Source organism: Lepisma saccharinum, chromosome 7, assembly GCF_977018435.1.
Source record: "Lepisma saccharinum chromosome 7, izLepSacc3.1, whole genome shotgun sequence".
Classification (NCBI taxonomy): Eukaryota; Metazoa; Arthropoda; class Insecta; order Zygentoma; family Lepismatidae; genus Lepisma; species Lepisma saccharinum.
This window is the reverse complement of record NC_139235.1, coordinates 91,254,354-91,273,271: the sequence shown is the minus strand read 5'-3', so window position 1 is coordinate 91,273,271 and position 18,918 is coordinate 91,254,354. Positions and strand designations below refer to the sequence as shown.

Below are 18,918 nucleotides of genomic sequence, written 5' to 3'. Positions count from 1 at the left end.
ACCGCTCCCAGGGTTGAATCTTAGCAAGTCATGCATGCAAGTAGAGCCCCTGAACCAAGGCCGAAACGGACTTGGCTTTACAACCGAAAAGCAAACTTCGGAACCGCATACAAAGGGTTCTGAGTAGAAGGTGGTTCCACTTATTGGAATTCAAGGTCGAGAGCCGTAAAGGGAATTTTATTTAATTATGCAGATGAGAAAGCAAACGATGCGACATTTGAATTAAGTACATGTGAATTTCTTAAGCAAGCCAAAGCACGCTCTCTTCTTGGAACTATTACGTAAGATGTGAATTCCAGGAGTGATTTAACGATTTTTTAAGTCCAACACTTACACGAGTAATTTGTACTATGGAGGAAATGTACAAATTTATGGCTTGACACTAGTCAAAGGGTAAAAAATTACGGGCTTAACTGGCCACAATAGAAAAATAGTGGATAACATAGTAGGAAGCACATTTCCCTCAAACCTTAATATTTAAAATTTTCAGGAACTGCAGAAAACCAATGTCGAAGAAACGCTGTCACTACTTTGTCAGTACAATAACACTTATTACCAGGTTAGGGAAAAAAGTACGTCTAATCTTCAATTGAACTGAATAAAACATGCTACTCATGGAGATCTCATAAAATGCAATACCAAAAAATCTCAAACTGCAGTCATACACAAACAAAAATACAGTCTTTACCGACCAATTTGTAAAAATCACAAATTACAACCAAAGATGAAAGACTGACTTTTACAGTCATTACAGGGCATTTTCCACACCTGCAAATTTGAGAATCTGGAACAATAAGCATTTCCAATGTAAAAAAACTATTTTTCTTTTCCGCATACTTCTGTCATGTGTTTCTGAAACTTGGTCCTCTGCATTAGATCATCCTTGGCAAACCCCGATGTTCAGACATTTCATTTATTTGTCCATCACAGGACATTACTGAGGCGGTCATATTTCATATAGTATTTATTGCTTTCCTTTGTATTACAGTAAAACCTCGTTAAGCGGGACTCCGATAAGCCGGGCTTCGCTTCATCCAGACAGGCAAAAGGAAAAAAAGCAGAATGCAAGGTTTTCAATGTGGCTAGAAGTCAACAAGAGAACTTCCCAAAGAAAAGGCAGTCCACCACTGATGAAATTCTGTTTCCCGCAGACTTTGTACTGTACTGTATAGTGTATTTAGGCGTATGCCCTTTAAATACACCATAATAAACGTGTTTTGTTGCTATAACCGGAGTTTTAATGAACTTTCTACTGTTTTTTTAGGTTATTTCAGTTAATCCGGACTTTCGCTAAACCGGTCAACTTATCCACCCCCCCCCATTAGTCCGGATTAACGAGGTTTTACTGTACTTCACAGTAGAACTGTGGTTTCTTTGGATTTTTCTTAATTTGTTGTTTTAAGTACACTTGATGCACTTGACGCTAATTGGGACTGGACCTACAGTTTAAAGTGCGATCCGAACCATTGTACCATGTGCCTCCACGGCGTATCGAACCCAGGACCACTTCATTACAAGGCGACGACGTTACCACTACGCCATCCGGAAAGACCTATGTCTTGAAATAATCCATGGTAGTGAAAATAATCGTTTAAAACATATAGGTAAGTCCAGAGGGAAACTGGGAAGGTTAGAAAAGATTGGTCTTCCACAAGACAAAGGTAGATAGAGAGCTGATGCTGTGGCATTAAACCTTTCTGTTTTGGAAATACCAGAGCGCTAATTAGATTCCAAGTCAACAAAAATGTCACAAAGACATGCCGTATCACTCAAGTTCTTTGATCCTATTTCCCAGTGAACCATACCTTTCAGTCGGAACAGGAATGCAGAAGATACTTAGATGGGTGACAAGTCAACCGCTAAGTAACCTCTGGAGACGTAGGCTAATGAACTACCTGTTCCCACAACCCGGATGAATCAGCAAACAAGCATCTCCCAATTCGGGCAGGCTGGTGCGACAAAGAAAGAGTGCGCTTTGTAATGCAAAGATTTCACAGAAGACGAAACAGCAACTCACCGTCTTCATATATAGCTAGCGGATGATGGTGCTTCGAGAACAAAGAACCTCCCTGTTATCGTGAAACAAAGAACCTGGCAGCGAATACAAGCAATCAACAGAAAGCCAGCGAAAAGAGAACTTTGCACCGCAGAACCTCTTCATCTGCCTCTGACCCGAAGATCTCAATGAAGCATCTGTTGCGATGTGAGGATTTCCCAACACCTGCATTGATTGCAACACACCTGGCCACTAAAAAATGCTTACATTAGCAGGCGAGCTTCTTCCTCATAAGGCAACCAAGGAAGACATAAAGATAGAAAAGAATCATGGAATTTGTTGCTGCACTGAGTCAAGTCACAAAGAAATTGGATAATTCAATGCAAACTTTCGAAAGTTCGTTTAAAGTCCCATTTATACTCAGATGGGATAATGGGGACTGAATCTAGTTTAGTGGAATCTGAACCATTGTGCAATGTGTCTCCACCAGGACCCCTTCATTGCAAGCCACTACGATAACTTGGATTCCCGAGGAGCAAGTTTTCAAGTTTCTTCCTGACACAACAGCTTTCAAAGACAAGTGTTACTGAACATGTGAACTAAAGTTTTGGCCATGTCAACTTCATTCTTGTAACCAACATAGATACTTTTCCCCTTGTAAAATTTACTACCGGAATACTATAAAACATGAATAAATTCATTATTCAGGCAAATATACGGAGTTTATACCAATTTTTATAATATTCAAGTAGTACGTTTTATAAGAGAAAAACTACATCCACGTTATGGTAACGCACGTTTGCATTTCGCTTCAACCAACTCGATATCAAGGGTATTTATTCAAACTTCTTCTGTCTTCACTCAAGAGGGGAGGGAATGCAACGACGTGTTTAAGGGGGTGTAAACGGAAATACAGTTCTAAATTGCAATAAGCATGTCTTTATGAAGAATACGTGTCGGAAAAATTGTGACTGTGTGGATAAACCGCTTGTTTATAGTCTATTTACTGCTTTCTGGAATAATCTTATAGAAAGTTCCGATAATTGGAAAATGCTTACAGGAGGAGTGAAGATACTACGGGCTCGCTACATACAGTTTGAGTAAGACACGATGAATCACTAAAGTTCTTGATCGTATTTGCCAGTGCAGCTGCCACTGATGCAGAAGGTACTTAGATGGTTGACATTACGTTGAAGCAATGAGGCTTTTCCGATACCAGATCACCTTGAACATTAAACGTTCAAGAAATTAGACAAAATTGTAAATTTCAGTAGCACAAGAACTTTCAACATGAAATGGACTGAAGTCCTCCAAGAACACACCATAGGCGACCTTTCAGTCTCCTGCACGAGTGTTACTCTGTCCTCGTCAGGGAACCCACCCAAGCCTGACAATCTCCATAAATAGCGTTTACTATCTCCAATCCCCTGGGCATGTCCTCGATTTCAACAAAATAAGCCTTTCCACTTAAGCCAACTCTCACTGCTGGAAAGGCAGCCCAAGGTGATAACGTGACAGCCAAAACTTTCCAATCTCCAAAATTAAAATGCAGGAAGGCAATTATCTACGCCAAAGTCCAAGTCTTCAATCTTCCCACGGGAGCAAATTCCATAGGGAACCAGGTGGATGCAATTCACACGGGCATCAACCCCTCGAGGGTTGTTTCGTTCAATTTGTATATTTGTTATCCACTAAAAACGGGCAATTTCAAGCTGCAAAATGATTGTTCATATATAATACAGTTAGTACACATAAATACATAGTTATTCTACTTCTTTATTAACTTTTATACGCCTCGTTGAAGAAAAGGCTTTAGTAATTAGGGGGAAACTTTAGTCATAAAGTTTGTCATGTGCGACTCTATTTTTTTAAAAAATTAAAAACTGTGGACCCAATATTCCTTGGACGAAATGATAGAATGTTAAAACATAGCCTGGTTACAGTATTTTACATTCAATTTTTTCGATCTAACGCATTTTTTGATTTCGTTATTAAACATAGTTTGCAGAGAGGTCCCAAAAAACAGAGTTGTGAAAAGTCCAGGAATTGTAAATAAATTCAATTCCAGTCCGGTTTTGGACCATAAAGTATTTCAATTCGGTCCCGGAACCTTTTTTCCGGATCAGTTTAAGCACGGTCCGGTCCAAGTTCGGTACTGAAATGAAACAATAAGCAACTTGGACCGAATTTAAATTTAGAGAAAAAGGTTCCGGTCCTGTTACAGAACCTATTTAAAATTTATGGGTTTTGGACCTGCCCGAAACGACACATTTCATAAGAAAAGGGAGAGATCCGCAAATTCCAACCTTTACGTCACGTCACCTGCAACTGAACAGCCATCCATGCGTAAAACTTGGCCTCTCCAGAGAACAAGAGTGGAACTCGATGCGGGCCATATATACGTACAAGTGGCGGTGGCGTCCGTAAAAAGAAGCTAGCAAAAGAAAAACCAATGATAACGGTACAGCCATTGGCACCAGCAATAATAGATGAGCGAAGAACCGTAAGTACGTGCAGGCCTCCAGGAGGAAAAGAAAATGCACACAAAAGACACTGAAACAGCTTCCTCTCAAAGCGACCGACAGTCAACATGTCATCCTTTATCCCGAGGTCACCACACACGCGATATTCTTTTCGTAACAAAACTAGTTTAGAAGCTAGTAAACACTAGCTTTTAAAATTACAATTCCTGAATTCCCAAAGGTTACCAAAAAAGTTATCACCTCTACAGCACTATACTCTTTCCCAGTTTGGTTGCAAATATACATGTTTCCACAAACAGGCTCCAGTGGGTCTGCAAACATTTGACTATAAAACCATCAAAGGAAGGTGAAGCACTTAGAATACTTACGGTAGGTTGACCTTGTTTTGGGGTCTTTCAGACCGAAGCGACGGGCCACATGCGACAACATGTGTCACTTGGTGTCGATCGAACTGAGGCGTTTTTTCATGTAGCATTCAAACCGAAGCGCCACGCGATAGGCAACAAGCCACAAGGGGGTTTCACATCGAAGTGACGAGCGACAGGATGCACGCACGCTACTGAAAACAAAAACGACCCAGTCCGAGTGGCACGTTGGCGTTAGCGATACCGGTATCAAACCCGGTACCCTTTGATAACATGGCGACGACGTTACCGCTGCGCCATTGGGAGGCCCTCGTGGGACTGCAAGCATTGAAATGCTACAGACGAAACTCTAATAGTCCTCCACACCAGAGTAAAATTCACAAAATTCGCCTTTTGCGAACATTTTACATTCGCACTAAGCTCACGGCATCAAACACACATTCTCCAATATTCCTGGGATAATAAGGAATCGTTAATCCACCCTTCCTTGACGAATCAGGACATCCAAGAACAATAAGAAGGTCCTTAATGGCATCAGTCACTTTCTCCTCACGGATTGTGCAACTGCTCCCAGGTTTTATGGAGGAAGCAAGGTGATATCAAATTACGTATAAAGCCGAAACGCTTGCACAACCGCTAGGGGACCTCTGGGATATGTACTTGCACAACGGAACACGGCTCTCATCTGTCTTCATTTCTGTCACCCTTGTTGTCATTTGGAAACAAGGATGTCCGCAAAGTTACTGTCTAATGTATCACCCCGTTCCATCTTGACAGAGCAATGACAAGCTTTCTTCTTGGTTGTAAATGCAAAACGAAGGGATATGACAACATAAAGGTTCATTCTAAATGATCTTATCATTTAATAGAGCCACTTTCGATTTCCGCACGCCCCGTCGTATCAATAGTAAAGCCCCGTCCTAAATCAAGCAACAGAAATATGTTATAATGAGTGAAAATTATTCAATAAGTATAATGTGGAAAAAACAGACTCTCTCTTTCAAGAGATCATTAACAGATCTACATCAATAGCAATATGCGCACAATAAAAGTAAAACATATACGTATGGAATCTAATTAATTTACATTATATTAATAGAAATCAAAAACCAAACAAAACGTATTTCATTTTAACTATTACATAATAAATCTATTTCAACTATTTTGTAATTTATTTACATCTTATATACATAAATGTAACACATTAATTCCTATGTATTTAATAATGTAATTTTAAATATTTAGTAATTTATTTTATATTTAATGACATTGATTTGATATATTTTACTTCGCTTTTTGTGGCACTTTTGACTAATTTGCGAAGATGTGGATGAGTGATGATATTATGAAATTGATGAATGGACACTCACAAACAACGATGTCCAGGCCAGAATTCGAACCCGGGACCCCTGGCGTCGTAGCGCGATGTGCTAACCACTCAGCCACGGGGGCCGGCACATGTATATATAAGTGAAAAAATAAGACCTTTCTTCTTCTGTGAGCCAGGCCACGAGATATCAATGTTTATCTTTTGTGTTTACTGTCTCCTAATTCAAATAATAAGATCTTTCTCCCCCTCACATTCTTTAATGTTTTCGCACCCTGCCACAACGTAAATACACTACTCAAAAAATGTATATCGTTTCCCTCATCTTACAGTTTCTTATCTTCCTTTCTGTTTGGAATCTATTCAAAATTTCCTGCAAAACCGCTATGTCCTACCTAATGGTGCGCCACAGTGTAGGATCAGTGTGGACTGTGGAGAGAATGACGACCTTTCTGAACCGGGAGCCAAGGTCATGACTGACGCAACCTCAAAACGGGCCAGCTGTCCGACAGATGACTCGGGGAGGAGGTGGAGGGACAGGATAATTATAGTCTTCTGCATGCAATCAACATGGAGCAGCTTCGCGCCTGCTGAGCAGCTCGTTTGGCATCGCAGACAACCTGCAGCAACAACTGTTGCGTGTCCCTTTGTTTGGTATTCGGTTACGTCACTTGCCCCTACAACTAGGTTGACCAGAAACCCGGCAGAATGAATATTTGGACGGATTCATGCAATCAACATCTCTCTTATACTACCATATGTAATATACTACTATATAATATATAACTACTATATATAATATATAATATCGCACCACAGCGCCCGTTTATTCACAATCCAATTAATAACATTGAATTTATTAAGCCATATAAACCATATACATTGCCATTTGGAGGGTCCAGACAGTTCAGACTAAAATATAATTACAAGATATCTATAATTTACAATTTTAGTATTCACTAACGCTATAATATTCCTGATATAATAATTGTTTTGTTTTTTTTCAATTTGTTTTTGAACATTATCATATTTTCTGGTTTTATAACACTTGGTAGGTTATTGAATATTCTAATAGCCATCTTTTCGGGTCCTTCTTGAACTAAAGTTAGCCTGGTGAAATATGGCTTCAGAAGCAGTTTATATCGGGCGTTACATGTATGTTCCATTGAGCTTCGTGGCGTAATATTTTTTCTCGCATATAATGCCATTTCACATGTGTACAGTGAAAGAAGGGTTAATAGTTTGTATTTCTTAAACATTTTGCACGATTCCCTACTCTTTATTCCTGCTATAATCCTCATGGCTTGCTTTTGTTTTCTAAATGCTTCTAAACTTGCCGGCGAGTTCCCCCAAAATTCTATTGCATAATTTATGAGTCAATGCAACCTTGCATAATATATCCGAATTAGTGAATTTGTATTAAGTGTTTGTTTTAATATCCAGTGCAAATATTTTGTAATTTAGTTTTTTTTTTAACAAGTATGTTTAAGTGGTTTGACCAATTTAGGTATTTGCCGGACCCTGTGGCTGAGTGGTTAGCACATCGCGCTGCGACGCCAAGGGTCCCGGGTTCGAATCCCGCCCGGGCCTTGGTTGTTTGTGAATGTCCATTCATCCCCATCTTCGCAAATTAGCCAAGTGGCACAAAACGCGAAGACAAGTAAACTAAATCAATCAATCAATTTAGATATTCATTTATAGTTACTCCTAAAAAATTTCTCGCTAATACATTTTAATTATCTCAAAAACTATTGGCGGACTGGTTGGTACAGCGCGCTACAACGTCAGGGGCCCCGGGTTCGAATCCCGACCTGGACATGGGTGTTCTTTGTGAGCGTCCCTTCATCAATTTCATCATGATCCTCATCGTCGCGATTAGCCAAAAGTGAAAAAAGCGAAGTAAAATAAACCAAATCAATCAAAAATATTGATGTAACTGATGATTTCCACATCAACTATTCTTTTTAACAAATCCATGAAGTCACAATTTGTATGTTACCTCTGAAGTACACTCTTGATAGGGTGGCAAGTTCAGCAGTTGTTGCCATGGTGCCGGATGAATGAAGGCGGACCTACATGGATCACTACAGCCAGTCGACCGTGAAATTCTAAGAAACAGCGGAGAAAGAAAGGACAAAGACAATGTAGCAACTCAGCCTCAGTCCACCCTCCCATCTCCTAGTGCTACCATTATATTAGATAATAGATGTGAAGTTGAATAACCTCACCAGTAAAATTCTTAGAATGGATCAACAATCTTTTCCTCTTGAAACGAAGGAAGCAAATTTTTCTTTTCGCTGTGGAGGTGATGACAGGAGTTGAATCGCTTACAAATCTCACAATAATTTCTGGAAACAAGAGTCTAAGTCACCTACCTTGTATCTTCATGCCCACTAACAAGATTTGCGAACGAAGGGTAGGGTTGTTAAAGGTTCAAGAATTTTAAATAAATTCCACTCCGGTCCAGGAGAGAAAATCAGCAAGCCTAAATGGGTTCTGGACCGTAAAGAACCTTTTTATCTGTAAAGTATTTCAATTCGGTCCAGGAACATTTTTTCCGGATGATTTTAAATACGGTCCAGCAGCCTTTTTCCGAATCAATTTAAATACGATCTGGGAACCTGTTTTCAGTGAAACAATACGACGCAACTTGGACCGAATTTAAATTGTGCGAGAAAAAAGGTTCCGGTCCTGTGGGGAACTCAATAGAACCCATTGGAATTTATGGGTGCCTGGATCTTGAACAACCCTGACTAAGGGGACAGCCATTTATTGATCGATGAAGTTTAAAAGTTCGTCCAAGAATCCGTATGGTGAGTGAAGGGAAGATTGTTTTGAAGACTTGAAGAAATTCAAGATGGCCATCACACTTTTCCTCCAAACATTCTTCAGTTTTTCTTAACCAGGTGGCTTATTATTACCCTGGATGGGATTCAATCTAAATTACACTATTATTTTGTCACTATTGTGATTAACCCACGAGGCCAACACAGAGAAATAAATGCAAACGCCAAGAAGTGCATATAAATCAGGCCTACAGGGTTGAATATAATCACCATTCATCTCCATCCCTACTAGAGAAGACAAGCTCGATTAAAAAAAACACAGCCCAAGATGTTTCTTTCACTGCCGATGGGACAGTGTTGGCTGCAGGGGTAGTTGCAGTCCCGAACGTGGCTGCAGGGTTTTCGGCATGGACCTTGCGCAGCCTTCTTATTTGGGGGTAGGCATTGCTCGGCATACAGGGCGTGTCGAGGCGACTTATTAATGGGCCCTGCTTTGAAAATCTATAAGTTTATGGGAACAAAATCACCCCTAACCCAAAACTTAATCATCCATGCCTGGATTTATGACAACCAGAGTAGCGTTCTCGGGGGGCGAGTGGGAAATTCCCACCTTTCTGGTAGCGAACGTTTAGCCTGAAGGGACACTTTATACATGCCTCGAAGCAGCTCCTGGAATTTCCAACTGGAAAGAAATACTTCCTCATAAAACTACTGATATTAACGCTCTGTAGGGGAATATTTTATTCCATGAGTGTACATGTCTCTCCTTTCTCCATCTAAACTCCAAACGGCTCCCATTCGTTTTTATCCAAATCTGTTGCCGTACCCTATTCCAAGTTGAGACACTTTTTTGTCACTATTGTTAATGTCCACTGTTCACTTATACCAAAGACCTGCCTCGAGGAAGACTCAGGCTGCAAGAGTGCATTAACCAAAAAAGACCAGAGCATTGAGCTCTTTGCCCTGGTTTTCCTAACGAAAGAAGAAGAAAGTTCAGTCAAGATTCTGACTACCTGCCATAGTCCTCTCCTCATGGTGGCTGCAGGGATGAACTCCTTTGTAAGGTCCTCGCTCTGAAATGGGTACGAAAGCCCCGCAGCTCCCTAACCCTTAATTTTTTTTTCTTTTTATTAAGGTACCAAAAAAGGAACAGAACGATGGCCTTGAATGGGAGAGAACAGCTGTTTCTTCGGGATGAAAAGACTAGCCCTGAGTCTTCCATATCAGCTGCTCCAGAAGATTTGCTGCCAGCGACGTGAAAAGATCCCTACACGAATATGCGATACTTCCCCTTTGCACGATAAGGTTACCACAATGTTAGTTAACACCACGCAGATATATTTCAGTGCCACTGACTGCAGCTCTGATTTTCAGTGTACAAATTCAGAAATTTTCGCTTTTCATGCTCCTGATTGTTTTCTTTTTTCTCTTTGATAATTTAAGAATATTAACCTCTTGTTTACCAAATATCTCGATCGAGATATTTACCTTTCGTAGTTTTTACGTCATAATGTCGCTATTATTCGCTGGAATTGCGATTTTCTTCTTTTATATTATTGTTAACACATATTCTGCACCGTAAAGACTGTTGAACGTCTTGTCTTTCCATAAAAAGGGGGGGATGGTGGTTTCCTTTGAAACTGAGTCAGTAGCGCGTAGACATGTCGTTTGGGGGTACAAGTCGTGGTCTATTGCTTGTGTAATGAGTGCAATTATTTTCTTGTTCAAGACATGCCTGCGATCATTTCCATGTGTTGTTGATTTGGTGTTTTAAGTTCATTTTACGCACAGTAAAGCTAATCGGGACTGGACCTACAGCTTAAAGTGGGATCCGAACCACTTGTGCCTCTAGCGGGTATCGAACCCGGGACCCCTTGATTACAAGGCGATGACGCTACCACTGCGCCATCAGGGAGGCCCATTTCCATGTGTATTTTGACAATGTCCTGTACTTTGTTGTCCAGGGGGGGAGGTGGGAAGGGGTATTCTTCTTCAGAAATTTTGGAATTTTCTTCTTCCTCCCCTCTCCCCGCATCCATATATACATTGAATGTGCATATATTTTATATAGTCCGATTGTATGGTTCATTCCGCGTATAACGATATATCATACGTCTGTCTACGGCAATTAGCTTCCGATCTACAGTCATCTAAATGAAACTCTGCATTTTGCTGAAAATTGGCCCGGTATACCGGGAATCTTACCTGGCAAAATGGGCTTGGTAATCAAAAGGTTAATCTAAAAAGTACCAATGAAATATGTACTTTGGAATCAGTTCTTGGCTATAAATAATGCGAAAACTTGCATTTTGACTGTCCCTCAGAAGTCCTTGGCCAGAACACGAGTTAAAAGGTAAAACATCAACCTGTACATCATCGTGTCACGAGGGTACATAAGGGGCTGATCAGGTACGGCAACAATGGAGGTGCTGTGATCAGCACTACGCTCCGCTCACCTTTACCCCTCCTCCAGGAACCCATTGTTTAGGGTCTCGATGAACCTCAGAGCAGCTCTTTGCACATGCATTGTCAGAAAATTCCAGACTAAAAATATAAAAATTACTTTGTCACCTCATCGCTACCTCTCAGAAAACCTTATGGCTGCTCTGTTTTCTATTTCAAATTACTTTCCATTTCTTTCGATTTAACAGGATTTGCCCTGAATTATGAAACTGCATTAGGTAAGAGACACAGACAAACAGTATGCTATACTTTGTCTTAGCCGAGTCTCCAAACCACGAACACCGGATTTCCAGCTAATTAGCTAACCGAACCTCGGAGGCCGATGATGACAAACCCACAATTCAATCGAGGAAAATAAAATCCATCTGCAACAATATCTAGCTTAAAAAAAACTAAAGGAATGTCAACTGCTAGGAAAAGGTGAAAAAAAGGACCGATGGTTCATTGGCCATGGTATCCACCCAGCTCACTACACCTACAAAGTTCAATTGCCGGTGAAGTGGCACTCAAATCCACATTGCACTTATGCCAACACGACATTCAAGCAAGGCCTTCGTGTTTTATTATTCTTTTAGTAATGGAAAAGGGGTGCGATGGTGGAGTATTGCACACAACTCCAGCGACCGACCTACTGTTGAATTATTACCCACAAAAAATACGATGTCTTTACAGTGAGATTTCTGCCGTGAACACATTATAAAAAAGCTAACGGGAGGAGAAGGCATCTGGGATTCCAATGGAAATGCAGGGTTTCCACTAACATTACGAAATCAAATTTCCTTATTTTTCCCACATTGATATATTTGGTTTATTTAACTTCGCTTTTCTGCCAATTTTTTACTAATTGCGAAGATGAGGATGAGTGATGATATGACGAGATTGATGAAGGGACATTCACAACGAAAACCCATGGTGAGATTCGAACCGGGGACCCCTGGTGTCGTAGCGCGCTGTGCACAATATTTAAATGAATCCAAAATAATCAACATGATTGAAGAATAAAACCAGGGAAACAATGTATGTGGTACAAACTTTTCGGTTTTGTATGAACTGCTTTGAACTGATCAAATACTGGAGGTTTTTTTCTTTTTAATGTATCTTCAACCCATAATCCTGGAGTATATATAAGTAGTAAATTTAGTATGCACACATTTTTCCACTAACTTGACTTTCGTTCTTGAGGATTTCCAGGTCGGTGGGAACCCTGAAATGGTACCGAATTGTCAAACTATTATAATTCTTCATGTTGAGTGCACCTCCTCCTCCTGTGGATCATTGTACTATTTCCATTGGCGAAAGAAGCCCTATGTTTTCGATATACGACAGGAATATAGACTTCAGCTGTTGACCTAGCACCGTGAGTATATTGTAACAACTGCAGCAGACAAGTCTTGAAGGGGGGAAATATTTGCCGATGCATGTCGAGTCAACTCAAGTAAAAACTTTGCTTGCGATTGGACTCTTTTTCTGTCTTTGTGTTCAACAGGTACCACCCGGTCACCAGGGTCACTCTTGGCGAAAGATGCGATCCGTGATCCGATAATGGATCGTTGACACGACCCAGCATCAACACAGGCAGCCAGCGACCCGCCAGAGCAAAGCCTCTCCACCCATGTACCAGTTGTGCTCCAGCCATGACAACCAACGAGCGGAATGCCAGAATTCACAATTGCACTGCCTTCTCCCCCTTCCTCTTGTCTGTCTTTACCGCCGAGGGATCAGTGGCGGAGCGTGAACAAGTATACAGGGTGGTACAAAAGTACATTCACAGTCTTTGTTTTGTACTTTACAGGTTGGTGATTCGTAATGGCGGGCAACCTGACAGTCCAGGACAGAAAGTAGATCCTGCAGAATTACTGTAAAAAATAAAATCCAGAAACGGTGCGCCAGAAGTGAAGAGAAACCTTCCACACTATAACAAACAATACTTCCGGCGAACAAGGATTAGATTGGGATCATACAGCTTTGTATGGACAATATCTCACAAGATTTGTGCACACTACTACTTCTAATAATATTCAGAAAATATTAATCAGGAACTTTACTTTTTATCAACCTTCTTTTGTTATTCAATAAATATTAGATTTTTTTCTTTTTTCAACTTAATTTCCTTGCCGAGGCAGTTTTTCTCGTACAAATTTTAACGGTCTCCACGTAAGCTTCAATATCAACAGGACGAACACTAGGCATTTTGCGCATTTATAAAATGCGTAGGAGGTATGGTCATACATAAAACAAACTACACCACAACTTTAGGCACCCACTGTTCAAGTGTCTCGAATAGAAACAAACCTTCACGACTAGTGAAAAAGAAGGAAGAATCCTCTTAGGCCCGATTGTATAAAGCAGTTGATCCTCGATTAGCCAGTAAAATTGATCTGCAGTCACGCTGAACTCTGATTTTGTGTTGTACAAAAGTTGAACTAAGATTAAGTCCCTGCGATCTGCGGTCAAAGTTGACCCGCGATTCTTCTCCGATCAGCAGACATTGACCGTAGTTCAACTGTTGCAACATGGATGTACTAACGAATATTTGCTTGTAAATTGTATTGCAAGTGAACGTATGCGGCAAGACGGGAGAATCAATTCATAAAATGCTGTTTCCATAATAATAAAGAAGAAGCATGCACATCGACGTGAACAATGATAAATATTTCTTTCATTTTTCTTTCTTTCCATATATCGTGTGTCATTGTTATTTACTGTTTGAAATACCATGTATTTTTTTCCTTCAAATTTGCATTAAATGCTGTAAGAGCATATTGTAACATAGTTTAATTTCACGATTAGAGAAAGGTAACTTGAGAACAAAACAAAATATGACCCGCTTACGTTTTCTTGTTGATATCATTGTAAAACTTGCGTTGGGATGAAGAGGGAGTATAAAAATATTACCATTTCGCTTTACTGCATCCAGCCAAGTGTCATTGCAATTCAATTTTGTCCGCAGAATGGAACAGAGCATGTAACTTTGGCTGTAGTGTATATATCTACTACTTTATGATCCGAGCACGTTGCATTTTAGTTGGTAAAGCTTTCTCTCCTTCTGATATATAAATAACACATATCTTATTATATTTCGAATATTATTTGTTTTGGGCATAATTTACATCCGAGAGGACAAACGCCATTGTTGTTTCAATATTACTTTTCATTCGGGAAAAGGCAAACACATTTTACATTTCACAACATAGGTTATTCAATTAAGTGCAAGGACAATTCCGTATAGCCTACTACTTACAGGAACTAATGGTCCACCTGTAACACGTTATCGTGTAATCACAAAATAAATATAATAAACATCTCCTCACATGAACAATAGCTGCAAATCCGAATATAAGAAAGTTGTTATATATCTTTTTAGCATTAAAAAGAAATACAGATTTTTTTTTAAGAAATCTATTTATGGAAGCATATTTTATCGCCTTTGCAACCGAGAACCGATAGTTGCTTTCGTTGTCAATGACAAATCATCCACGTGGAACTCGCACAAGCAATAAATGGCCGTTTAGTATCTAATTTACGTGATTTTACGAAATTTGCAACATGTTCGAATATTTACTACGTCCAGCACCTGAGATTTATTATTTATTAAAATATTAAATACGTGCATTTTCCCAAACCGACTTTAAAATGTTTGCTGTTCAGTGTTGGACATTTGGCAACATCACAGGCACACTAGCGACATGTCTGGATTTGCCACGTTGCCAAACGCATTTCTTTGACCCAAGATCAGGATTTGATCTAAGATCGACAAATCGACAGTTAGCTTTATACAACATGATAGAAGCTTGAACTTAGTTCATTCCCGGATCGTAGGTGAAATCTGATCTCCAGTTAGGGATGTTTATACAACCGGCCCTTAAAGGAATAGGGTCTGTGCGAACGTGCTGAATATGTAGAACACAGTATACCTGAGCTACCACATTTCTCCTTTCATCAGATTAACTAGCCCCGCCATGAAGGTGAAGAGATATCTGCGAGAACCTCAAGAGGGAAATGCCCGATGTTTGTTTGCACGAAGGACATACAGATGCTCTTAGCAAAGATAATAGAAAATGCAATCTTTCACGCAAAAGGACATGTTGGTTTTCCTGTGGCAATGAACCTTCACATTAGAGGACTCCATTTCCCGTCCGAGATCAAAAGTTTGTGGAAAAATACATCCAGAAGTCCACGTCTCCTTAGGGAGTAACAATAAAGTCTCCAAGAGGGACTACTTACAAGATTAGTTGGGCCTTGAATACAATTTTAAAATTAAAGTATAGTCTTCATTCTCGGATTTATGCTCGTCCATCATCCAAAAATGTTACAAAGAAGCAAGTTCAATCTAAAATCTCGGATACATTAAATTTTTGATTGATTGAGTTGGTGTTTTAAGTCCACTTTATGCACAGAAAGGTTAATCGGGACTGCACCAACGGTTTAAAATGGGATCCGAACCACTATGTGCCTCCACCGGATATCGAACCAGGGACCCCTTGATTACAAGGCGGCGACGATACCACTGCGCCACCGGAGCCAATATTTGAACAGTGAATGGATTTGGACTCCTGTGTTACCATTTTATTGGTTGACTAAATCAGGTCAATTCATGTCGCTTTTCTGCCACTTCTGGTTAACCACGACGATGAGGATGAATGATGAAGTGTCGCAAACAACATCCAAGCCCACGTTTGAATTAGAAAACGGGTGCTAACCACTCCTCCACGGAGGTTGGCATAGTGTAATTTATCATGTCTGACTACCATGCTCAAGGTCCCGGGTTCGATCCCCGGCCGGTTCAAATCCGGAAACTTTTCTAACGTTGGAAGCTGCTCCGGCGCCCACCCAGCGTCGAATGACATGGGTACCTGGGGGAAACTCTGGGAGGTAAAGGGGGTCAGGGGCGTGATGCTGATGACATCACCCCCACTCACGACCGGATCAAGCGTTACCCCCACACCCCTACATGGCGTGGTGCTAAGCACAGGGGAGCACTTTACTTCTCTTTTTTTTACCGGGACTATATTAGAATGTCTGGGACTGATTACATTAAATTATGGGAGTTTACGTACAGAAATCAAATGCAGCAAAAATATGATGTCGGAAGGAATTGATTGTGCATTCTGATTATAAATAGGATTCAGAATGAAGATCCACAATTTAAGAACATACCTCCCACTAATGACATAAATTAGAAAAACAATGTTAAAAATAGCATTAGTGTATATAATGTGCAGGTAATTAGATTTTCAAATACAAAAGCCAAGGTTAATTTTATTTTTCCACACTTAATGTACCTTTATTTTGTTTTAACATGTGTACAGCACTCGGATAAAATATGAATGCGTGCTGTAAATTTATTGATTGATGTTTTAAGTCCACTTTATGCATATTAAGGCTAATCGGGACTGGGCCTACAGCTTAACGTGGGATCCGAACCACTACGTGACTCCACCGGGTATCGATCCCAACCCTGTAATTTGAGCAAAACCCTTTGATCAGTCTAGCGAACCATTTAATCTGGAGTTACATAGCAGCTATGAGATAAAGATACGCGGAACCCTTTGATTGCCACATTAATATTCGTTGATTGTTTTGTTGGAATACGAAATGAATGAGGAACAGAAGTCGTAACGCACACGGAAGTGTTTACATTCGAATTTTATCCACCCTCACGCATTCCTACCTATGAAATAAACAGTAATGTTACTGGTATGCGTTCAAGTAATGTAAACAGAAAAATAATTAACGAAACTATGGGAACATTACCCTGGTTCGTTACGTAACTGCTGTAGGATTTTTGTAGTATCACACCACGTATCAATGCGCAAGTTTATTTTCAACAAATGTTTCTGTTCAAGATTACAGTATGAGCTAAAGCATCAAATGTTGTTTCATGGTAAACAAACACTCAAATTACAATTGCAGAACATAAATGCTACACGACGCTCGTCGTGGAAAAGCTGACAACTGTTCACTGGCTATATCGGAAGAAAGTGTATGTCGTTCAGGATTGTGCAATTGCTCAATTCTCTATCAGAAATAAACACAAGGCCATTATTACAAAACGCGCAGACGTATTTCTTAACGGTACGTTTTGCAATCATAATACAATTTTAACGGTAAACTAAGTGCAACAAAACAATTTTTAAGATTACGTTAAAATACTTGATACAATGACCTTTCCATACATAACAAAGACTAAGGCACTGCTACAATTAGTGGTAATGTCGTCACCTTGTAATCAAGGGGTCCCGGGTTCGACACCCGGTGAAGAGACATGGTGCTACAGATTCCGATTAGCCTCTTCTGTGCATAAAGTGGACTTGACACAAAAACTCAAACACGTCTAATATTTAAGGCGAGGAGGGACAATTTCGCCTAGGTCTTTCTCGCTGGGGCAGCTACCGATCACTGTTGCCAACTTTTGGAGCCAAATCTGGCTCTTTCGTGCACTCGTTTGACTGTGACCTGTGGCACCCGCTCTCTGCCCCACCATGATGCCACCACTGGCTCCGGCCCATAAAGACCAACTTTTGCCATGAGTGTACCAAGTGACGTGATATTTATATATAGGCTGCGTCACCCAACCCCTCTTTCCTCCCCAGATATTTTTATATACAGCGCTGTGGCTAAGGTGAAGTTGACAATATTATTATCCGGGAATCCTTTATTTTCGATTTCATATGAACATCATTGGATTATTGAGATGGATGATGGCGCCAAATCTTGGCGGTGAAAATTAAGAATAAATTGTCATCACCTTAAAGCTAACGGTAATAGCAGCGCCCCCACCCCCTGACACCTAAAATTACCCTAGGAGGCACTTTATGTAGCCTTCGTTAATCTAGCTCCTTGAAAGTCATCTTTAGCTCTATTAATGGTGAATTATGCACATCATGTTTGGCAGTACTGCGAGGATGGCCGTATGAGGAAAGGAGAAATGCATTAGGTTTATGGGACCATTATTTTATTCGTTCTCTCTGGAATATCAAACATCCAATGACGTAGAAAAGTACATGGATGGAAAAAGGACACGTTGAACTATGTCATAGTAGTAGGAAGAGGCGAAACTCCCATTTGATTAGCCGTAACTTGGAGTTGAAGTCGATTTCCCATAAGGAATACATGGGATTCTATTAATCATATTTTTCAAACATCGTGTCTAGCTTACTAATCAACTTGAAAAACAGTTTCCACTTGCAACATGGAGAGAAATTCATACTCTCTTGCATACTAATCCCTTTTTTAAATAGCAGTGCCAAATCCGACAATATTGAAATAAATGCACAACTAGTGCGTAATTGTCCCTCCTCGCCTTAAACTCAAATATAGTGATTAGAGAAATGTTTCAATTATGTACATCATATCAAAATCAAGGAATAATATAAATTAATTTCGTAAATATCTCTGACGAAATAGAAGTTTACGGCAAAAGTAAAAACAACGCATATCATGAAACTTTAATTGTTATTAAAGGGCTTTCTTAAATACTGTAACCCCAATGTGTTCA

General features: G+C 40.0%; 1 protein-coding gene across 3 annotated transcripts in view; it reads right to left on the bottom strand.

The window, feature by feature from the left end:
• Window positions 1-18,918, bottom strand: part of ssh (Protein phosphatase Slingshot) — a 239,497-nt gene that overhangs the window by 179,306 nt on the left and 41,273 nt on the right. The window lies entirely within an intron of this gene.